General features: G+C 44.4%; 1 pseudogene; it reads left to right on the top strand.

Annotated features, from left to right (window-relative positions):
* Positions 1 to 842: 842 nt before the first annotated feature.
* Positions 843 to 22,438, top strand: part of LOC119927031 — a 62,336-nt pseudogene continuing 40,740 nt past the window's right edge.

The raw sequence follows: 22,438 nt of genomic DNA, 5'->3' as shown, positions 1-22,438 counted from the left end.
GGAGAGTACAGCCCACTAGTATAAAGGACACACTCCCTGCCTACAATGAGATATACATTTATATAAGCAGCCTGTAACAATGGAGAGAAAGTTGAAAAGGCTGAACTTTTCCCTTCCCAAACCCAGAAAGGGTTAGATAGACTATCTGCAGTGATACTCCTTATGGGAAGGAAACATGTCTGCTAATTATGTTGTACTCTCCCAAGTGCTTAGTTCAGTGCTCTGCACATAGTAAGCACTCAAAAAATACCACTGGTAGATGTAAGCTATTCCACCACTCTCCTCATTCCTAATCCCCAGGCTTGAGGGTTTAGTACAGTGCTTTGCACATAGTAAGAAATGAGTAAATGCTAGTAATGCTATAGCTACCATTCATAACCAAGGACTATGGCCTAGAGAAGTGAGGCTCCTAAACCCTGCTACCACAAGAATGATTTACCTGGGATTATGTTCTTAAGACTGTGAGCCCTGTGTGGAATATGAACTGTGCCCAATCCAATTATCTTGTATCTACCCCAGAGCTTAGTACAGTGCCTAGCACATAGTAAGCGTGTAACAAATACCACTATGAATTATATTCCTGTTTGGCTAATGATCTGTCCTCTCCCATTTCAATTGGTGAATCCCAAGTGAGACAGAGAGTGTATCTGAACTGTTTAATTGCAACTACCTGGAGTTTAGAACAGTGCCCAGCATATAGTCAATGCTTAATAAATGATGCAATCAATCAGTAGTGGATTTTCAAATTTGTCTATATCAACAGTCAGTTTTAAACAACTTTTTGAATGAATAACGGAAAGTAGGTTATTACTGCCATGTCACCCTTCTTTTTCGTGCTAAACATGCACGTAAGATTTGAAATGAGGTGGGAGATTAAATTAATCTCTCTCTCTCCCATTTATGGACCCTCTAAGGATCCGTAAAGTGTTTCATTTAAAGTCCTGCTTTTGTCTTGTGAAAATAACAGTAGATTGTTTGTAAACTGAAGACTTCCAGAGGTTAAAGGATAGGGGGCTTGGATTGGACAGGACCTTTGACCATTTTGTGATCAACAGAAAGCTAACACCCCTAATTGTTTCTTAATGTGTGAGTTTGTGTAGCCTCTGGAACTTTGAAATGTCCACTTTAAATTGATTTCCCATTGAGCTACCAAAATGCACTTTTGAAAGAGCAGCCTGGTTTGCTACCAAGCCTCAGGACTCACCATCAGCATCACTCATTGGCTAATTCCTTTGTCTGTGCTGTCATCTTTGCCAAAGATAACTTCAATTTGATATTTAACAGCTCTAGGCCCAACCATCAATCATCCAATTAACTGAGCATCAAAACAGCCCCGTTTTAACCTCAGTTGTCCCGGAAATAGAGGATTTTGTAATGGTATTTGTAAAGCACTTATTATGTGCCAGAAAAAATACTAGGCTTAGTTACAAGCTTATCAGGCTGGACACTGTCCCTGTCCTATATGGAGCTCATGATCTTATTCTGCATTTTACAGATGAGTTTACTGGGGCAGAGAGAAGTTAAGTGATTTGCCCAAGACCACGCAGCATGAAAGTGGTAGAGGCGGGATTAGAACCCAGGTCCTACTGACTCCCAGGCCTGTGCTCTATTCACTACACCATGCAGCATTTCAGGTTTACATTTCCCAGTTGGCTTTTCTTCACAAAGCATAGTCACGTTCTGCATGATCATAAAGTTAGGAACTCATCACGTTAAACTTAAATTGTCAGTTTATCCACATTACTGAGCTTTCTTTCTCTTTTTATTTGACTCCCTCAGGAGACTATTTCCTGTAGCAACTGGTTGGTGGCAGAGGTGGTCTTGGTAAAGTATTACCTTTCCATCACATATGGGATTGAGTTTGTTGTTGGGCTCCTGGGAAAGTCACAGTGGTTTTGGGCTACGTCTTCTACTTCAAGGACTGGAAAAGTTGCAGTATTTATCTCTTCAACCTTTCCTTGTCACATCTGGCCCTCCTATGTACTCTTCCCATGTTGGCGAGAACTTAAGCCATGGGAAGCTGGACATATGGAGTCGCTCTCAGCAAAACAAATAGATATATGCTCCATACCAACATGTACATGAGCATCCTTTTCCTCACTTCATTCATTCATTCAATCATATTTATTGAGCGCTTACTGTGTGCAGAGCACTGTACTAAGCACTTGGGAAGTACGAGTCGGCAACATATAGAGACGGTCCCTACCCATCAATAGCCTCACAGTCTAGAAGGAGGAGACAGACAACAGAACAAAACATGTGGACAGGTGTCACTTTTATTAGCATCGATCGTTATCTGCTGATGAAATGTCCCTTCTGTGACCGCTTTCTACAGAAGAAAGAACTAGCAATTCTTGCTTCTGTGGCCATCTGGATTCTGGTAATGCTTGAAATCATGCCAATCCTCCTCATCCTCAATCCGATTATAACAGAAAACAGTACCACCTGCAGTGATTATGCAAGTTCCGGCGATCCAAAATACAACTTTGGATACAGCCTGTGCCTCATGTTCTTAGGATTCATGATCCCTCTCTTTGTTATGTGTTTTTCTACCTGAAGATTGCTTTCTTCCTGAAACACAGGAATCAGCAGATATAGTCAGCTCTACCACTTGAAAAGCCCCTCACCTTAATCATCATGGCTGTGGTCATTTTTTTGGTGCTTTTCATCCCCTACCACAAAATGTGCAATGTGAGGATTGCATCTCGCATGGATTCCTGGAATGCAAGTCCTCGTGAGCGGGCTGCTGTTCATGCCTTCTATATCATCACTAGGCCCATAGCCTTTCTAAACAGTGTGATAAACCCAGTCTTCTATTTCCTAATTGGGGACAACTTCAGAGAGATGCTATCAAACAGGGTGAGGCAACTCTTCCAGTCAATCAAATCTTTCAGAAGACGAGGTACCCAATTCATTTCATTCCCCTAGGCATTCTCCTTTTTCTACCAAAGGATGCACCTGGCTCTGAGGAGATCCCCACAAACAATCTGATGATTTTCACTAAGAGGTTTTAAGATAGATGACTATTGTACAACTGGCCAACAAATCGAGGTGTGAGAAAAACAAAGGGCTTGAAGTGGACCTGCAGACATATTTTGTTGATGTGTTTGTATTTTAATAAAAACATGAACTAGGAGTTCCTGCCCCTGGATGGGATGTGGAACTTTGTCTTTTCTGACTCTGCTCGTAAGATGAGATCACAGCACTCCTGGATTTATTCAGATGTCTATTGATTAACATTTTGATCATTGGTGAATATCATCAGAAATGTTTCCATCATCTCTGGTTTTGGACTTGGGACTTTTTGAAAGTGAAGAGTGTCATTTGAATTAGTGTAGTAACTTGAATCCAGGAAGTATGCAAGGGGTGGACAAAACACTGGAAATTAAAGATGGGAATGGAAGCAGCATGGCCTAGAGAATAGAACACAGGCCTGGGAGTCAGAAGGATCTGGGTTCTAATTCTAGCTTCACCACTTTCTTGCTGTGCAACCTTGGACAAGTCACTTCACTTCTCTTTGCCTCAGTTACTTAATCTGTAAAATGGGGATTAAGACTGTAAATGCTACATTTAACATGGACTGTGCCAACCTAATGAACTTGTACCTATCCCAGCAGTTTAGAACAGTGCCTGGCACATAATAATAGCTTAACAGATACCACAGAAAATGAAATGGAAAGAGTCAGATGTTGTGAATGTCTTTTCTTTGAAAGGACCAAATGAGATAAGCCAGCATCGCTTTTGCAGAATTCAATTTAAAGTTTTATTTAGGTTTAGGGAAACTGCTTCCAATGCCTTGTCCTATACAGTCTGATTATCCCAAAGGATATGGCAAAAATATCTTTCCCTGCTACCTTCCAAATGAACATGGGCATCACAAAATAATTTATTAAGGAAAGTTGGGGGGAGGAGGTGAGTATGCCCCTTGATATCCAATTTTAAGGTCACTGTTCTGAAACTGTAAAGAACCTGTAGATTAAAGATGAATTTTATGCATTCATAGGGAATTATGTATATAACATAATCTATAGAAATAAAATAAGTGTAGTTCAAAGCTATATCTAATGATAGGCTTGAGGGGAATGTGGCAAGGTCTTCAGGATCTGCATTCATTCATTCAGTTGTATTTACTAAGTGTTTACATTGTGCAGAACACTGTACTAAGTGCTTGGGAAAGAACAATACAACAATAAAGAGTGACATTCCCTGCCCACAACGAACTCACAGGACAAAGTGGTGGGGGGAAAGACATCAGTACAAATAAACAGACATCAATACAAATAAATAAAATTACAGATAAATATATATAAGTGCTGTGGAGCGGGGAGAGTGGGGAAGAGCAAAGGGAGCAAGTCAGGACAATGAAGAAGGAGTGGGAGATGAGGGAAGTGGGGCTTAGTCTGAGAAGGCCTCTTGGAAGAGATGTGCCTACAGTAAGGCTTTGAAGGGGGGTAGAGTAGTTGTCTGGCAATTTGAGAAGGGAGGGCATTCCAGGCCAGAGGTAGGACATGGGCCAGAGGTTGGCAGTGAGACAGGCAAAATCGAAGCACAGTGAGAGGTTAGCACTAAAGGAGCAAAGTATGCTGGCTGGGTTTTAGAAGGAGAAAAGTGAGGTGAAGTAGGAGGGGTCAAGGTGATGGGATGCTTTAAAGTCAATGGTGAGGAGTTTTTGTTAGATACAGAGGTGGATAGAAAAACAGTGGTCATTTTTGAGGAGGGGGGTGACATGTCTTGAATGTTTCTGTAGAAAGATGATCTGGCCAGCAGAGTGAAGTATGGACTGGAGTGGGGAGAGGCAGGAGGTTGGGATGTCAGAAAGGAGGCTGATGCAGAAATCTAGGCCGAATAGGATGAGTGATTGTATTAACGTGGTAGCAGTTTGGATGGAGAACAAAGGGCGAGTTTTAATGATGTTGTGAATGTGGGACTGACAGGATTTGTTGACACTGAATATGTGGGTTAAATGAGAGAGCAGAATCAAGGATAACACCAAGGTTACAGGCTTACGAAATGGGAATGATGGTGGTGCCATCTACAGTGAAGAGAAAGTCAAGGCGCAGACAGGGAAGATAAGAAGCTCTGTTTTGGACACGTTTGGTTTGAGGTAGCAGAAGGACATGTAAGTAGACATTGTCTTGAAGGCAGGAGGAAATGTGAGGCTGGAGAGAGAGAGGGATCGGGGAGGAGATGTAGATTTGGGTATCATCTGCATAGAGATGCTAGTTGAAACTATGGGAGCAAATGAATTTTCTAAGGGAATGAGTATAGATGGAGAATAGAAGAAGACCCAGAACTGAACCTTGAGGAACCTCCACACTTAAGGGGTGGGAGGCAGAGAAGGATCCCACTAAGACTGAGAATAAACAGCCAGAGACATAAGAGGAGAACCAGGAGAGAACAGAATCAGTGAAGTCAAGGTTGGATATCGTTTCCAGGAGAAGGGGGTGATCCACAGTGTCAAAGGCATTGACACTGTGAGAGGTCGAGGAGAATTAGGATGGAGAAGAAGCCAACGGAATTGGCAAGAAGGAGATCATTGGTGACCTTTGAGAGGGCAGTTTCAGTGGAGCTAAGGGGGAAGAAGCCAGACTGGAGGGGGTCCAGGAGAGAATTGGAGGAGGGGAATTTGAGACAGCATAATATAGTCTCTCTGTCCTGAAACCCCAGAAGATTTTTCTTTAGCTCCTGGTCTTCCCTTTCCTCACATTTCCTTAGCTATTTTGCAAGACAGGTATTGATCGCCCCAAAATCCCGATACATGTCCAGAATTTTCTGATAATCCTTTAGCATTATAAGCTCTTTGAGGGCAATAACTGTGCTTTCCCTTTAAACAGTGCTCTTCACACAGTAAGTCCCCAGTGATATCATTGATCGAATGATTGATTGATTAATGAGCTTTCAGGTGGCTTCATATAGTAGAAACATACTGTGCTTCATATTTCATGGGAAAAAGTCTTAGATTCATGTGAGAAACAAAGTGTGGCTCAGTGGAAAGAGCCCGGGTTTGGGAGACGGAGGTCGTGAGTTCTAATCCCAGCTCCACCACTTGTCAACTGTGTGACTTTGGGCAAGCCACTTAACTTCTCTGGGCCTCAGTTACCTCATCTGTAAAATGGGCATTAAGACTGTGAGCCTCACGTGGGACAACCTGATCACCTTGTATCTACCCCAGCGCTTAGAATAGTGCTTGGCACATAGTAAACGCTTAACAAATACCATCATTATTATTATTATTGTTATGTGCAGAGCACTGTATAAAGTATGTGGGAGAGTACAATATAACAATAAACAGTCACATTCCCTGCCCACAATGATCTTACATTCTAGGAGGGGAGTTGTAGGCTCTTTACTCAAAACTCTCCATCAGCTTCCTTCGCACCAAACAAAACTCCTCCCAATCAGCTTCAAAGCTCTCCACCATCTGGTTCCACCTTACTTTTAGCCTCTGTTCTGCTTTCCTCTAAGCTTGTTGTGGGCAGGGAATGTCTCTGTTTATTGTCATAGTGTACTCTCCCAAGCACTTAGTATAGTGCTCTGCACAAAGTAAGCTCTCACTAAATACAAATGAATGAATTAATCATTTGCTGTTTTTTTCCCTCCCATGCCAATCCCAGATCTATACCCAACTCTAGACTTACCAAATATCATAATTAATTATTATTATTATTAGACTCTCTCACCTCCAACCTTCCCCTTACTCCTGTTCCCCTGTTTGGTAAGGTTTTCTTCCCCTACATCAGGTAGACTGTAGATCTCCCCATTTTGAAATTCCTCCAAAAATCCCACCTGCTCCAATAAGCTTTCCCAGATTAATAATAATAATAATAACCATGGTATTTGTTAGGCACTTCCTATGTTCCAGGCACTGTACTAAGCACTGAGGTGGGTACAAGCAAAGAGGATTGGAACCAGTCCCAGTCCTCATTTTACAGATGAGGAAATGGAGGCACAGAGAAGTGAACTTCATTCATTCAATCGTATTTATTGAGCACTTACTGTGTGCAGAGCACTGTACTAAGAGCTTGGGAAGTACATGTTGGCAACATATAGATGGTCCCTACCCAACAGTGGGCTCACAGTCTAGAAGGGGGAGACAGACAATAAAACAAAACATATTAACAAAATAAAATAAATAGAATAAATATGTACAAGAAAAATAGAGTAATAAATATGTATAAACATATATACATATATACAGGTGAAATGTGAAATGACTTTCCCAAGGTCACATAGCAGACACGTTGCGGGGCTGGGATTAGAACCCATGACCTTCTAACCCCCAAAATCATGCTCTTTCCACTACCATAACTGTGTTGTCCTTTCCAAAGCATTTAGTACAGAGCTATGCACACAGTAAATGCTCAATAAATATCACTGATTGATTAATTGATTGTAGTTGACTGTTACCTTATTTTTATCTGTCTAGCCCCTCCTCGATTGGATCCCTGTGAGGGAGGGACAGGTAGTGCTTAAAACAATGTTTTCCACATAGTAAGCACTTAACAAATACCAAAACTAGCTAACTGGAATCATACATCATAGAGAATCATCATAACTGGAACCATCATAGAGAAGCAGCATGGCTCAGTGGAAAGAGCATGGGCTTTGGAGTCAGAGGTCATGGGTTCAAATCCCGGCTCCTCCACTTGTCAGCTGTGTGACTTTGGGAAAGTCACTTAACTTCTCTGGGCCTCAGTTACCTCATCTGTAAAATGGGGATTAAGACTGTGAGCACCCTGAGGGACAACCTGATCAACTTGTAACCTCCCCAGCGCTTAGAACAGTGCCTTGCACAAAGTGCTTAATAAATGCCAATATTATTATTATTTACATACCATTTAGTAGGAGTCCTATCAACACTCTTCTTGAAAATTGGTGATGAGAGAGCAGAGATTGTCCCACTGGAATTCTGGGAAAATCCTGAAGAACTAGGGCCTATGTGAGCTACTCTGGGTTGTGTCTGCCTTTAGGTAGCTTCTCAATTGCTCAGAGCTTAGAGAAAGCAAAGAGCCAAAACACAGAGCCTGTTAGGAAAGCTGAAAATGGAACAAAAGATATTTTCTCTTCCCAAACATTCCCTCTCCTCCCTCCCAACCCCCTGATTACATTGAAGAAATTGTTCCATGGCCACATCTATGAGGGGTATAACAACATTTGAGGAAAAAAATTCATAACATCTGCAATTTCTCCAAATCAAGGTTGGGATGGGACTGGGGAAGCTTTACTATTTTTGCTTTTTGTTGCAAGAAATCAAGAAGGGTGTGTCAGATATCAGGTTGATGACAAGATTTTATTTCTGTGAGGTTGCAAATTTTGTCCCAGCTCTTGACTGGACAGGGAGTCTGAGTGAAAACTACTGCCTGAGGGAACTCTTCTGCTAACTAGCCGTAGGATTTCCAATTTAGATTTGGCTTCTAAAATTGTTGGAGTGTCATAGAGAGGAAGCTTGGGGAAGTTTTGTGAAAAGCATTCAGCAACAACTCCAGTAAACTACCCCGCCACCTCACTCATTTAATCGTATTTACTGAGCACAGAAGCAGCGCGGTTCAGTGGAAAGGGCCCTGGCTTGGGAGTCAGAGGTCGTGGGTTCTAATCCCAGCTCTGCCACTTGTCAGCTGTGTGACTTTGGGCAAGTCACTTAACTTCTCTGGGCCTCAGTTACCTCATCTGTAAAATGGGAATGAAGAGCGTGAGCCCCCCGTGGGACAACCTGATCACCTTTTATCCCCCCCAGCGCTTGGAACAGTGCTTCACACATAGTAAGCACTGAACAAATACCATTATTATTATCATTATCATTATTGTTACTGTGTACAGAGCACTGTACTAAGTGCTTGGAAAGTACAATTTGGCAACAGATAGAGACAGTCCGTACCCAACAACAGGCTCACAGTCTAGAAGGGGAGACAGACAACAAAACGAAACAAGTAGACAGGTGTCAATACCATCAAAATAGATAAATAGAATGATAGATATATGTACATCATTAATAAAATAAATAGAGTAATAAATATATACAAATATACACAAGTGTTGTGGAGAGGGGAAGGGGGAAGGGCAGAGGGAGGAAGTGGGGGGTGGGAAGGGGAAGAGGAGCAGAGGAAAAGGAGGGACTCAGTCTGGGAAGGCCGCCTGGAGGATTTGAGCTCTCAGTAGGGCTTGGACGGGAGGAAGAGAGCTAGTTTGGCGGATGTGTGGAGGGAGGACATCCCAGGCCAGAGGTAGATCGTGGGCCAGGGGTTGACAGCGGGACAGGCGAGAACCAGGAGGCACAGTGAGGAGGATAGCAACAGATGAGCACCTGATTTGGGACCCCAAGCTAAGCCTCAGCTTGCATTTTCATTACAATGCTTCTACATCTCAAGGATTCCACTCAGTAGTAAATATTCTATTCTGGATAAAAGTTCTCACCAGTCCCTGCCTTTTGAAGAGCTTGGGCCATGTATATTTATTAAATGGATGGTACAACTGCAAATCACTAGTTCAAATGCTAAATTATCCAAATGAAAGGTAGCTTAAGAATTCTGGAGAATGGGAATTTCCTTTCATCATAGAGTGTAGTGAAGAAGCACTTTAGTTCTGGCTGCAACGGGTATTTTTTCAGCCAACAATTTTTCCCTTCAGCATTCAAAGTCTAGTGTCCAGAGAAATGGTTACAGGAACTGTGTCAGGGACTCCAGCAGCAAGTAGAAGTGTTCTGAAATTTGGCACCTGGTTTAAAGCAAGGTGCAACAATGACACTGTGATCTTATCAGCAAATTCTTATTTCATCAATCAGTCATTAAGTCGATGGTATTTATTGAGTGCTTACTGTGTACACAGCACTTTACTAAGCACTCAGGGGGAGGAAAGTACAACTGACATGTTTACTGCCCAGAGTGAGCTTACAGTTTAGAGGACTTTCATTTAAGGGAAGTGGTAGAAACATTGCATCACATACACACTAGCACATACAAACTAGAAGATTAATGTCTAAGAGAAAACTCAGGGTTATCAACAATTGTTGACGTGAAAATTATTGCAGCAACTGTTGGCATTCTGAGAAATTTATCTGAGCAGAACCTCCAGTTGCAGTCATCATTTCTATCAAAAACTTGATAGTTGCCTTTCAGAAGTGTGACTAATGTGAAATGCGTTGGGTGTGTGCTTGGTAGAACTTCGTGTGGGGTGGATGTAACTACTCTGTCCTGATCAACTTAGATGTTCTTCGGATCCCTGTCCTGGGAGGGGTCTCCATGGGCTGTTTGAAGGGGCCACCAAATTCTGTGCCTCTTGGGAATCAATAAATCAATCATTGGTATTTATTGAGCACTTATTATGTGCAGAGCAATCATTTATTTGTTTGCTCATATTTATTGAGCACTTACTGTGTGCAGACCACTGTACTAAGTGCTTGGGAAAATACAATACAGCAATAAAGAGAGACAGTTCCTGCCCACAACAAGCACTGTACTAAGTGCTTGGGAAAGTATGATACAACATAGCCCACATTTTCCCTTCCTACAATGAGCTTACAGCACTAAACTCCCCACCTGACACTACCTCAATCTGATCCTGGCTCCCAACCGGGCAAATGGGCAAGGGTATCACATAACTTCCAATAACAATGGTATTTGTTAAGTGCTTACTTTATGCCAGGCACTGTTCTAAGCACAGGGGTAGATACAAGATAATTAGGTTGGACACAGTCCCTATCCCTCATGGGGCTCAGAGTCTTAATCCCCATTTTACAGATGAGGAAACTGTGGCACAGAAAAGTTAAGTGCCTTCCTCAAGGTCACACAGCAGACAAGTGGCAGAGCTGGAATTAGAACTCAGATCCTCTGAGTCCCAGGCTCATGCTCTTTCCACTAGTCCACGCTGCTTCTCAGTCCACCTGAAAATCCCTTTTCAGAGGGTCTAGCTCAACCCAACTCACGAGCTGATGTGATCGGGACGGAGAACAGTGTTCTTCCCCTGATTGAGGGAAAGGTAGCGTGTTCAATCACCACCTGTATATTCTCTCCTGGTGCTTAGTACAGTGCTCTGCACAGAGTAAGTGCTTAATAAATACTGTTACTACTACAAGATTAATTATTTTTAATGGTATTTGTTAATCAATTCCTAGGTGCCAGGCACTGTACTAAGTGTTGGGGTAGATTCAAGCTAAGCAGGTTGGACAGAGTCCAAGATTAAATGCTTAACAATGCAGGGTACCAATTCCAAATCAGATCAGCCTGGATTTTAATACCCCCCCCCAACCACACACACACACACTAAAATCTCATGCTTCTGAATGGAAAAATAATTCTCCATCTTGCCAAGTATCTGCCACTTGCCTCTTACTTCTGCAAACCACTCTTTTGGTTACTTTTATCTTTCCCTTTCCCATCCTTTCAAATTGTTATTCTACATGTTCGTCATTCATTTACATTGATGAGAGCATAAAGCAGGTGCAGGCAAAACTTGAAACAGGTGGAGGTCAAGCCCTTGGACGGCACATGAAAAACAAGACAGAGAAAGGGAAATAAGCAGACATTTATTGTGGATCAAGGAACAGAGACATGGAAAGATCAAAAGAGGACACCTGGCTTTTTTGTCTGTTGCGTTTACTGAGCTTCTAGAAGTGGGAAGTGGAGGAATGAGTTCAGGAAATGGTTTTAGCTGCTAGAGTGTTTGAGCATAATTGCTTAGGTTATTAATGAAGTTAAGCTGGTATCATCAGTGCTGATATGAGCACATGCTTCTTTTTTGTTTCAAAGCCACATGTAGCAAGGGCTCATATAATAATAATAATGTTGGTATTTGTTAAGCACTTGCTATGTGCAAAGCACTGTTATTAAGTGCTAGGGGGGATACAGGGTGATCAGGTTATCCCACGTGGGGCTCACAGTCTTCATCCCCATTTTACAGATGAGGGAACTGAGGCCCAGAGAAGTTAAGTGACTTACCCAAGGTCACACAGCTGACGAGTGGTGAAGCCGAGATTAGAACTCATGACCTCTGGCTCCCAGTTTGAGCTCTTTCTACTGAGCCACACTGCTTCTCTTCAAAATCCTGTGATGGAGACATTGAAATATTTATTGGTGGTTTGATGGAGAAGGTCATTCTTTACACTGTAATTTTGTTGTTGGCAGGGAGTGTGTCGACCAACTCTGGCTGTTTGCTATTACTGTCTCTTTCTTGTTAAACTGTACTCTCCCATGAGCTTAGTATACTGCTTTTCACATGGTGAGTGCTCACTAAATATGATTGAATGAATGAATGAATGAATGAACTCTGTTGTGTTGTATTCTCCCATCCATTTAGTACAGTTCTCTGCACACAGAAAGCGCTCGATAAATATAATTGATTGAAGCCTATGTCTAGAAAGATGTTCTAATGTCCAGCGCTAAGTACAGTGTCTGATACATGGTGAATACTTAACAAATACCATTAAAAAATAAAAAAGGCAGTAACACATTTTTTATGCTACTGATTTTATGACTTGATTTAACATGACCTGAATTATTCTGGTTTTTTTTTCCAGGACAATTCAATGTCATTTATTCTTGGATTCTTCAATTCTTTAAAGCTACCTTGAATTCTGAGTGATTGTTGAATCCCCAAATCATGAAATAGCAATTAAAACTTTGAAAATCAAATTTTACTACAAGTTTAATGATTAAAATCGGCCTCAGTATCTAAAATATTGTTTAGGATTAATTTGCAGAGGCTTTGTCAAACATTGCCAACATGGCCCTTCGTGAAAATTAATAGCAGTTTGAAGAATACCCCCAAATTATGTCACAGCAGCCATTATGTTATGAAAGGGAAGGATACTTTTACATTTAGATCACACCTGGAATTCTTTTAACAGCAGCAGATATGTTCCTATTCATCATCGTATATTAGCTCATTGTGAGTGAGGAATGTGTCTGTTTATTCTATTAAACTCTTTGAAGTACTTAATACAGTACTCTGCACACAGTAAGCACTCAATAAGTACGATGGAATGACTATGACAGTTCAGAGAGATGACACCGGTGTCATTTGCATGTGGCATGGGAGATTGATCACAGGCCTAGGAGTCAGAAGGACATGGGTTCTAATTCCAGCTCCAGCCATTAGTTGGCTGTGTGACCCTGGGCAAGTCACTTCACTTCTCTGTGCCTCAGTTACCTCATCTGTCAACTGGGGATTAATGCTATGTGCCCCATGTGGGATATGGACTGTGTCCAATGTGACTACCTTCTATCTACCCCAGTGCTTAGAACAGTGCTTGGCACACAGTAAGTGCTTAACGAATACCATCATCATCATATTAGGAGTGTGGTCGCCTTAGGAGATCGTATCATCAATTCTACTAACCCCAAGGTGAAGAGGTTGAACTCTGACCTAACATGGCACTGACTCACCGCCCCCCCCCCCCACCTATCAGTCAGATGAGTCTTTGTTTTGTGCCCTTCCCCACACCCCCACACCCCATGGTGCAAGTGCAGGGAAAGCTTTCTGGATCCTTCCCCCAACTCCTGCAGCCCAAAGGGTAACAATGATGTCGAGCAATCCCATATTGGTGGCAGCAAATAAAACCTCTGCCCTCTGCAGCCTTACTTTATTTCCCCTATTTTTTATGGTATTTGTTAAGTGCTTATTCTGTACCAGGTTCTGTACTAAGCTCTGGGTTAGTTATAAGACAGTCAGGTTAGACACAATCCCTGTGCCACATAGGGCTCATAGTCTTAATTCCCATTTTACTCACGAGGTAACTAGGCGCAGAGAAGTTAAATGATTTGCCCAAGGTCACACAGCAGATAAGTGTTAAAGTAGAGATTAGAACCCTGGTCCTCTTGACTCCCAGGCCCGTGGCTCTTTCCAACTACACCACGTTGCTTCTACCAGGCCATAATGCTAATTGGAAATGAAGCTAATCACACCCATCCTTCTTACAGAGGGGGAGAAAAGAGAGGGAAGAAAAGAAATTTTCATATTATGTATTGTTTGAATAATTAACAGCTATTTAGATATTTAACCCATCACGCTGTGGACAGGCTTTTCTAACTTAATTCAAGTCATCATATGGAAACAGACCCTGGTATTTTTGAAGGATACCTGAAAAAATGGGGCTGAAAAAAAACCAAAACTATTTTCAAAGACTACAGTGTTTATCCATCGTAGAGCTAGGTCACTGGGCCCAATAGAACCCCATCTCAGGTAAATGTTGTTCATTATAGCCAGGTAAGTTTACTGTTTAGTTGGGAAATTAGTTTTATGAAATGAAATACCGATGCAGTCTGTGTCATTTTCAGGATTACATGAGAAACATCATTTCATCTATCAGTGAATGGAATTTCTTGAGTGCTTACCATGTGCAGAGCACTGTACTAAATTCTACTCCCTCTCCCTTCGGCATTGTCCTTGCACTTGGATTTGTGACCTTTATTCTCCCCACCCTCAGCCCTGAAGTACTTACACAGAGATCCGTAATTTATTTTATCTGTCACCCGGTCTAGATTATAAGCTCCTTGTGGGCAGGGATCATGTCTACCAATTCTGTTATATTGTAGTCTCTCAAGTGCTTAGTACATGCTAAGTGCACAATAACTATAAGCATAATAAATTATGAGAAGCAGCATGGCCTAGTGGATAGGGCATGGGCCTGGAAGTCAGCTGGACCTGGTTTCAAATCCCAGTGCTGTCAACTCTCGGCCATGTGACCTTGGGCGAGTCACTTAATTTTTCTGTGCCTCAGGTACCTCATCTGTAAAATGGGGATTAAGACTGTGAGCCCTATGTGGGACATGGACTGTGTCCAACCTTATTAGCTTCTATCTACCCCAGTACTTATTACAGTGCCTCAGATATAGTAAGCACTTACTATACTATAGTGAGGCAAAAACTCCTCACTCTTGGCTTCAAGGCAGTCGATCACCTCACCCCCTCCTACCTCACCTCCCTTCTTTCCATCTACAGTCCAACCCGCACCCTCTGCTGCTCTGCCGCTAACCTCCTCACTGTGCCTCGTTCTCACCTGTCCCACCATCGACCCCTGGCCCACGTTCTCCCCCTGGCCTGGAATGCCTTCCCTCCGCACATCCGCCAAGCCAGCTCTCTTCCTCCCTTCAAAGCCCTACTGAGAACTCACCTCCTCCAGTCGTTAACTTCTTTAACGACTTTGACCCCTTCCTCACCTTCCTTCTCTCCTTCTCCATGCCCACTCTGATCCTCGGAGACTTCAATATCCATATGGATATCCCTAACGACTCCTCTGCCGCCCGCCTTCTATCTCTCCTTGACACTGCCAACCTCTTCCTCCACCCCACCTCACCCACTCACCAACTTGGTCATACCCTCGACCTCATCATCTCCTACCGCTGCACTGTGTCCACCCTCACCAACTCTGTAATCCCTCTCTCTGATCATAATCTTCTCACCTGCCTCCTCACTCACACTCCTTTCCCCTGTAAATCCGTATTACTCCCTCACAGAGATCTCCGCTCTCTGGACCCCACCCATCTTTCAGAGCGCCTCACACCCCACCTCGCCGCCCTCTCCTCTCTACCCAGTATTGATGATCAGATTACTGCTCTCAACTCTACCCTTTCTACTCAGCTAGACTCGCTCGCTCCCCTCTCCCTTCGCCGCTCTCGCACCACTAACCCACAGCCCTGGATCACTGCCACTGTCCGCCTCCTTCGCTCTTATGCTCGAGCTGCCGAACGCTGCTGGCGAAAGTCTAAACACCGTGCCAACCTCGTTCACTTCAAGTTTATCCTTTCCTGCCTTAACTCAGCCCTCTCTTCTGCCAGACAAAACTATTTCTCCTCCCTTATTGACACCCATGCCCATCACCCCCGCCAGCTCTTCCGTACATTCAACTCCCTTCTCAGGCCCCCGGTTCCTCCCCCTCCTCCTTCCCTCACCCCCAACGATCTGGCCTCCTACTTCATTAACAAAACTAAATCCATCAGGTCCGACCTCCCCAAAGTCTCTTCCCCCCTTTCTCCAACCCCCCGGCTCTCAACACTCTCTGCTACTCTCCCATGCTTCCCAGCGGTATCCTCAGAGGAACTGTCCTCCCTCCTCTCAAGTGCTACTCCGGCCACCTGTGCTTCTGACCCCATTCCCTCTCATATTATGAAATCTCTCGCTCCATCCCTTCTCCCCTCCTTAACTTCCATCTTCAACCACTCACTCTCCACTGGTTCCTTCCCCTCTACCTTCAAACATGCCCATGACTCTCCCATCCTAAAAAAACCCTCTCTTGACCCCACCTCACCTTCTAGTTATCGTCCCATATCCCTCCTACCATTCCTTTCCAAACTCCTTGAACGAGTTGTCTACACGCGCTGCCTAGAATTCCTCAACAACAACTCTCTCCTCGACCCCCTCCAGTCTGGCTTCCGTCCCCTTCATTCCACGGAAACTGCACTCTCAAAGGTCACCAAAGACCTCCTGCTTGCCAAATCCAACGGCTCCTACTCTATCCTAATCCTCCTCGACCTCTCAGCTGCCTTTGACACTGTGGACCACACCCTTCTCCTCAACACGCTATCTGACCTTGGCTTCACAGACTCCGTCCTCTCCTGGTTCTCCTCTTATCTCTCCGGTCGTTCTTTCTCAGTCTCTTTTGCAGGCTCCTCCTCCCCCTCCCATCCTCTTACTGTGGGGGTTCCCCAAGGTTCAGTGCTTGGTCCCCTTCTGTTCTCAATCTACACTCACTCCCTTGGTGACCTCATTCGCTCCCACGGCTTCAACTATCATCTCTACGCTGATGACACCCAGATCTACATCTCTGCCCCTGCTCTCTCCCCCTCCCTCCAGGCTCGCATCTCCTCCTGCCTTCAGGACATCTCCATCTGGATGTCAGCCCGCCACCTAAAGCTCAACATGTCGAAGACTGAGCTCCTTGTCTTCCCTCCCAAACCTTGTCCTCTCCCTGACTTTCCCATCTCTGTTGACGGCACTACCATCCTTCCCGTCTCACAAGCCCGCAACCTTGGTGTCATCCTCGACTCCGCTCTCTCATTCACCCCTCACATCCAAGCCGTCACCAAAACCTGCCGGTCTCAGCTCCGCAACATTGCCAAGATCCGCCCTTTCCTCTCCATCCAAACCGCTACCCTGCTCATTCAAGCTCTCATCCTATCCCGTCTGGACTACTGCACCAGCCTTCTCTCTGATCTCCCATCCTCGTGTCTCTCTCCACTTCAATCCATACTTCATGCTGCTGCCCGGATTATCTTTGTCCAGAAACGCTCTGGGCATATTACTCCCTTCCTCAAAAACCTCCAGTGGCTACCGATCAATCTGCACATCAGGCAGAAACTCCTTACCCTGGGCTTCAAGGCTGTCCATCACCTCGCCCCCTCCTACCTCACCTCCCTTCTCTCCTTCTACTGCCCAGCCCGCACCCTCCGCTCCTCCACCGCTAATCTCCTCACTGTACCTCGTTCTCGCCTGTCCCGCCATCGACCCCCGGCCCACGTCATCCCCCGGGCCTGGAATGCCCTCCCTCTGCCCATCCGCCAAGCTAGCTCTCTTCCTCCCTTCAATGCCCTGCTGAGAGCTCACCTCCTCCAGGAGGCCTTCCCAGACTGAGCCCCTTCTTTCCTCTCCCCCTCGTCCCCCTCTCCATCCCCCCTGTCTTACCTCCTTCCCTTCCCCACAGCACCTGTATATATGTATATATGGTTGTACATATTTATTACTCTATACATTTATTTATTTATTTATTTTACTTGTACATTTCTATCTTATTTATTTTATTTTGTTGGTATGTTTGGTTCTGTTCTCTGTCTCCCCCTTTCAGTCTGTGAGCCCACTGTTGGGTAGGGACTGTCTCTATGTGTTGCCAATTTGTACTTCCCAAGCGCTTAGTACAGTGCTCTGCACATAGTAAGCGCTCAATAAATGCGATTGATTGATTGATTGATTGAGGCCTTCCCAGACTGAGCCCCCTCTCTCCTCCCCCCCTCCCCATCCCCCCTGCCCTACCTCCTTCCCCTCCCCACAACACCTGTATACATGTTTGTACATATTTGTTACTCTTTTTATTTTACTTGTACATATTTACTATCCTATTTATTTTGTTAATGATATGCTATCCAACCTTGGCTTCACAGACTCTGTCCTCTCCTGGTTCTCCTCTTATCTCTCCAGTCATTCATTCTCAGTCTCTTTTGCAGGCTCATTCTCCCCCTCCCATCCCCTTACTGTGGGGGTTCCTCAAGGTTCAGTTCTTGGTCCCCTTCTGTTCTCGATCTACACTCACTTCCTTGGTGACCTCATTTGCTCCCACGGCTTCAATTATCACCTCTACGCTGATGACACCCAAATCTACATCTCTGCTCCTGCTCTCTCCCCATCCCTCCAGGCTCGCATCTCCTCCTGCCTTCAGAACATCTCCATCTGGATGTCTGCCCACCACCTAAAACTCAACATGTCCAAGACTGAACTCCTTGTCTTCCCTCCCAAACCCTGCCCTCTCCCTGACTTTCCCATCGCTGTTGACGGCACTACCATCCTACCCGTCTCACAAGCCTGAAACCTTGGTGTCATCCTCAACTCCGCTCTCTTGTTCACCCCTCACATCCAAGCCATCACCAAAACCTGCCGGTCTCAGCTCCGCAACATTGCCAAGATCCGCCCTTTCCTCTCCATCCAAACCGCTACCCTGCTCGTTCAAGCTCTCATTCTATCCCATCTGGACTACTATATCAGCCTCCTCTCCGATCTCCCATCCTCTTGTCTCTCCCCACTTCAATCCATACTTCACGCCGCTGCCCGGATTGTCTTTGTCCCAAAACGCTCTGGGCATGTTACTCCCCTCCTCAAAAATCTCCAGTGGCTACCAATCAACCTACGCATCAGGCAGAAACTCCTCACCCTGGGCTTCAAGGGTCTCCATCACCTCTCCCCCTCCTACCTCACCTCCCTTCTCTCCTTCAACAGCCCAGTCCGCACCCTCCGCTCCTCCGCCGCTAATCTCCTCACCATGCCTTGTTCTCGCCTGTCTCACCGTCAACCCCTGGCCCACATCATCCCCCTGGCCTGGAATGCCCTCCCTCCCCACATCCACCAAGCTAACTCTCTTCCTCCCTTCAAGGCCCTACTGAGAGCTCACCTCCTCCAGGAGGCCTTCCCAGTCTGGCCCCCTCCTTCCTCTTCCCCTCCTCCCCCTCTCCATCCCGCCGTCTTACCTCCTTCCTTTCCCCACAGCACCTGTATATGTGTATATATATATATGTTTGTACATATTCATTACTCTATTTATTTATTTTACTTGTACATATCTATTCTATTTATTTTATTTTGTAATATGTTTGGTTTTGTTCTCTGTCTCCCCCTTCTAGACTGTGAGCCCACTGTTGGGTAGGGACCGTCTTTATATATTGCCAACTTGTACTTCCCAAGCGCTTAGTACAGTGCTCTGCACACAGTAAGTGCTCAATAAATATGATTGATTGATTGATCTAGTTTTACTTCTATTTATTCTGATGACTTGACACCTGTTCACATGTTTTGTTTTGTTGTCTGTCTCCCCCTTCTAGACTGTGAGCCCGTTGTTGGGTAGGGACCATCTCTATATGTTGCCAACTTGTACTTCCCAAGTGCTTAGTACAATACTCTGCAAACAGTAAGCGCTCAATAAATATGATTGAATGAATGAATGAAGCACTTAACTAATGCCATAAAAATGAATAAATATATACAATTAATTGATTGGAGTAAAATTGAGATGGTATACATGATCCCTGAAACAAGAAGGGATTCCCTTGGACAACTCATTTGCTCCATAGGCTTCAACTACCGTCTCTATGTGGGTGATACCCAAATCTACTCTCCTCCCCTGTTCTCTCTCCCACTCTCCAGGCTCACATCTCCTCCTGCCTTCAATAAATGTCTACTTGGATGTACTCCCATCACCACAAACTTAACATGTCCAAAACAGAGCTCCTTATCTCCCCATCCAAACCCCGTCCCCTCCCGGACTTTCATGTCACTGTAGTCGGCATTACCATGAGGAGCATAGTAAGCGCTCAATAAATACGATTGATGATGATGAAGCAGTATGGCATTGTGGATAGAGTCCTGGCCTGGAGTCAGAAGTTCATGGGTTCTAATCCTGGCTCCACCATGTGTCTGCTGTATGACCTTGGACAAGTCACTTTACTTCTCTGGGCCTCAGTTACCTCATCTGTAAAATGGGGATTGAGACTGTGAGCCCCATTTGAGAGAGGAACTGTGTCCAACCAAATTTTCTTGTAACCACCCCTGTGCTTAGTACAGTGCCTGGCACATAGTAAGCACTTAACACATACCATAATTATTGTTATTATTATATTAGCATCCTTCCCATCTCACAAGCCTGAAAACCTGGCATCATCCTTGACTCTGCTCTCTCATTACACCCACATATCCAATCCATCACCAGATCATGTCGGTCTTACCTTTACAAATTTGCTAAAATCCACCCTTCCCTCTCCATCCAAACTGCTACAACATTAATACAATCAGTCATTCTAGTCTGCTTAGATTACTGCATCAGCTTCCTTTCTGACCTCTCAATCTCCTGCCTCTCCCAACTCCAGTCCATACTTCACTCTGCAAATTGTATTATCTTTGTACGGAAACTTTCAGGACATTTCAACCCCTTCCTCAAAAACATCCAGTTTTTACCTGTCCACCTCCTTATCAAACAAAAACTCCTCACATTTGGCTTTAAAGCACTCTATCACCTCGCCGCCTTCTACCTCACCTCACTTCTCTACTTCTACAACCCAGCCCACACACTTCACTACTCTGGTGCTAACCTTTTTGCTGTGATTCGAGCTCACTTGTCTCCTGCTGACCCCTGGCCCATGTCCTATCTGTGGCCTGGAACATCCTCCCTCCTCAAATCTGCCAGACAATTACTCTCTCCCTCTTCAAAGCCTTACTGAAGGCACATCTCCTCCAAGAGGCCTTCTCAGACTAAGCCCAATTTTTCTCATCTCCCACTCTCTTCTGTGTCACCCTGACTTGTTCCCTTTTCTCTTCCCCCCCACCTCCCTGCTCCACAGCACTTATTTATAAATATTTATGTCTATTTATTTGTATTGATGTCTGTCTCCCCCACTCTAGACTGTGAGCTCATTGTGGGCAGGGATTCTATCTATTGCTGCATTGTAATTTCCCAAGTGCTTAGTACAGTGCTCTGCACACAGTATGTGCTCAAAAAATATGATTGAATGAATGAATGAATGAATGAAGGAAGGAGCTTACATTCTAGAGGGGGAGATAAACATTAAAATAAATTGCAGGTAGAGGAACCTGTAGAGTATGAGGATATGAACATAGATGTGGTGGGAGAAGAGTGAGTATCGAAGTACTTTAGGGGTAGAAACCCAAGTGTACAGGTTAAGCAGAGGTTGAGGGAGAATAGTTGGGGGAGATTAATTGTGGTGTTTGTTAAGCACTTACTATGTGCCAAGCACTGTACCAAGCGCTTGGGTGGATACAAGCAAATTGGGTTGAACACAGTCCCTGTCCCATGTGGGGCTCACAGTTTCAATACTCTGTGAGCCCACTGTTGGGTAGGGACTGTATCTATGTGTTGCCAACTTGTACTTCCCAAGCGCTTAGTACAGTGCTCTGCACACAGTAAGCGCTCAATAAATACGATTGATGATGATGATGATATGTTGCCAACTTGTACTTCCCAAGCGCTTAGTACAGTGCTCTGCACACAGTAAGCGCTCAATAAATATGATTGAATGAATGAATAAATCCTCATTTTACAGATGAGGTAACTGAGCCCAGAGAAATAAAGTGACTTGCCTAAGGTCACGCAGCAGACACGTGGTGAAGCCAGGATTAGAACCCATGACCTTCTGATTCTCAGGCCTGTGCTCTATCCACTATGCCATGCAGGGAAGGCATTCTAGGGGAGATACAATTTCAATAGGGTTTTAAGCAGGGGAGAGTAGCAATGTGTCATCATCAATCAGTGATATTTATTGACCACTTACTATATACAAAACACTGTACTAAGCACTTAGGAGAGTACAATACACCATAGCAGCGTGGCCTTTTGGATAGAGCACAGGCCCGGGAGTCAGAAGGACCTGTGTTTTTTTTTTTTGTTTTTTTGAAGGCATTTATTAAGCACCTACTATGTGCAAAGCACTGTTCCACTGTTCCGGCTCCACCCCTTGTCTGCTGTGGGGCCTTGGAAAGTCGCTTCACTTCTCTGGACTTCAGTTCCCTCATCTGTAAAACAGGGATTAAGATTGGAAGCCCTATGTTCGTCAGGAACTCTGTCCGATCTGATTAACTCATATCTATTGCAGTGTTCAGTACAGTGCCTGGCACATAATAAGCCATAAAAGAAAACCCCCAAAAAAGTAAAAAAAAAACACCCAAAGTTGCTAAGACACATTCCCTATCCACAAGGAGCTTACAGTATAACAGGGAGATAGACATTAAAATTGAATGA

Source organism: Tachyglossus aculeatus, chromosome 1, assembly GCF_015852505.1.
Source record: "Tachyglossus aculeatus isolate mTacAcu1 chromosome 1, mTacAcu1.pri, whole genome shotgun sequence".
Classification (NCBI taxonomy): Eukaryota; Metazoa; Chordata; class Mammalia; order Monotremata; family Tachyglossidae; genus Tachyglossus; species Tachyglossus aculeatus.
Note: the sequence above shows the minus strand (reverse complement) of the source record. Positions and strands in the feature narration are given on the sequence as shown.